We start from the raw sequence: 2,587 nt of genomic DNA on the forward strand, positions 1-2,587 counted from the left end.
TCGGGGTCGGAGTAATCCTGAGCAGATCGATCCTCGACGTCGTAGCCGAGGAGATCGGCGATGAGGGAGCCGTCAACGCTGGGACGGTCAAGGAGCTCCGCGAGCCGCCGGGCCGTGTCCTCTCGGAGCTCGGCCTCGGGGTCGTTCACCGAGTCTTGGGGCTGGCTCTCGCTATCGCGAGGTTGCCCTTCAAGACGGTGTGCGAGGAGTCGGAGGCCGTACCTCGAGCTCGTCGCTCGAGTACCCGCGGAGGTAGTGGGTAGGTGACTCATCTCTCGAGGGTCGTAGAAGTGGTGAAAATGTGGAATGGAAGGGAGAGCGTGCCAAGGTCGGTGGTCCCCTCCTTCTAGCGCCAAAATGTTGTCGCTGTTTTTCGGACAACTATTTAGGAGCCAAAGACGGTTAGACCCAAGGCCGGACCAAGTGGTCTCATCTTGACTCGAGCGTGTCGGACTTGGTACCCCAAGTCGTCCCTTAGCTGTGGATGTCCCTTGAGTTCGTCAGAGTACCTGAAAAGGAGTAGAGAACACGTGAACTACAAAGGGGAAACAGGGGGGGTGCCCCTGTTTACCTCTCCGACGCTCAACATTAGTGGGATTGAGGTGGAGTATAGAGGTTTTAGGGGTGTTTAGAGGCCAAAGCTTGAGAGAAACGAGCGAGGTACGAGTTCGGCAGCGTTTCAGTACTCAAGAATGGATTACCTGGGTCAAGGGAAGGACCCTTGTATTTATAGGCAGCCAAGGGGTGGTTGGGAGCCCCCTTGGCCGAGTGAACTTGCTTGGTTCGGCCATTGAGTGGCCGGGTCGGCCAATGGCCGAGTGAACATGGTGGTGAGGTTCACTCGGCCATTGGCCGAGTGAAAAGCTTGGGCCGGCTGAGGTTCACTCGGCCATTGGCCGAGTGAACTGCTGGAAGGTTCACTCGGCCAATGGCCGAGTGAACTGCAGGGGCGGCTGGATGGTTCACTCGGCCATTGGCCGAGTGAACTGCTGGAAGGTTCACTCGGCCAATGGCCGAGTGAACTGCAGGGGCAGCTGGATGGTTCACTCGGCCATTGGCCGAGTGAACTGCTGGAAGGTTCACTCGGCCAATGGCCGAGTGAACTGCCTTGGCGGCTGGAGGGTTCACTCGGCCATTGGCCGAGTGAACTGCTGGAAGGTTCACTCGGCCAATGGCCGAGTGAACTGCCTTGGTGGCTGAAGGGTTCACTCGGCCATTGGCCGAGTGAACTGCTGGAAGGTTCACTCGGCCAATGGCCGAGTGAACTGCCTTGGTGGCTGAAGGGTTCACTCGGCCATTGGCCGAGTGAACTGTCCAATGGCCGAGTGAGCCATTTGACCCAGCCAATGGCCGAGTGAGCCATTGACTCGGCCCATGGCTGGGCTTTGACTTGGCCATTGGTTTGGGCCGGCTCCTGGTTGAGTCGGGGTTTCGCCGCCCAAGACCTCGTACTAGCCATGTGGGTCGAAGAGATGCCCTTGTTTCCGTTGGCCCTAGACGGGCCAACAACAAGACGCACCTGAACCGCCATACTAGGCGCACTTCATGCCATCTGCGCCACCGCTAACTGAGCGCGATCACACTCGCCTTCGGAGACTCCCCATTCCATGCGAGTTAATTGAAGCTACTCGCAAGGACTCACGAACTCCGCCTTTGAGCAAGAACCTTGCTCAGCCTGAGCTAGCTGAGATTCGCTCGAGCAAGCTCCTCCTGGAAGAGTCCCAGGTGACGAATGAGATCGTGTAGAATCTCCTCGAGCTGAGCCTCGCTCCTCGAGTCAAGACACTCTCCTCGAGTCGAGTCATTCTCCTCGAGCCGAGCCTCGCTCCTCGAGTCAAGTCATTCTCCTCGTGTCGAGTCTTGCTCCTCGTGTCGAGTCATTCTCCTCGAGTCGAGCCTCGCTCCTCGAGTCGAGTCATTCTCCTCAAGTCGAGTCTTGCTCCTCAAGTCGAGTCATTCTCCTCGAGTCGAGCCTTGCTCCTCGAGTCAAGTCACTCTCCTCGAGTCGAGCCTTGCTCCTCGAGTCGAGTTACTCTCCTCGAGTCGAGCCTCGCTCCTTGAGTCGAGTCATTCTCCTCGAGTCGAGCCTCGCTCTTCGAGTCGAGTAACTCTCCTCGAGTCGAGCCTTGCTCCTCGAATCGAGTCATTCTCCTCGAGTCGAGTCATTCTCCTCGAGCCGAGCCTTGCTCCTCGAGTCGAGTCACTCTCCTCGAGTCGAGCCTTGCTCCTCGAGTCGAGTCACTCTCCTCGAGTCGAGCCTTGCTCCTCGAGTCGAGTCATTCTCCTCGAGTCGAGCCTCACTCCTCGAGTCGAGTCATTCTCCTGGAGTCAAGCCTCGCTCCTCGAGTCGAGTCACTCTCCTTAAGTCGAGCCTCGCTCCTCGAGTTGAGTCACTCTCCTCAAGTCGAGCCTTGCTCCTCAAGTCGAGCCATTCTCCTCGAGTCGAGTCCCGCTCCTCGAGCAAGCACCTGAAACGATTTGAAGAACATGCTAGCCAAAGCAAGACTATTGCAAAACAAAACGAAAAGACAAACAGAGGGAAATGTACCCTTTGGGCGTCAAAAACACTATGATAGAAGATGTCCAC

The sequence above is a fragment of the Urtica dioica genome, chromosome 5, assembly GCF_054948205.1.
Source record: "Urtica dioica subsp. dioica isolate 48M chromosome 5, U.dioica_male_clone48M_v1_H2, whole genome shotgun sequence".
NCBI classification, from domain to species: Eukaryota; Viridiplantae; Streptophyta; class Magnoliopsida; order Rosales; family Urticaceae; genus Urtica; species Urtica dioica.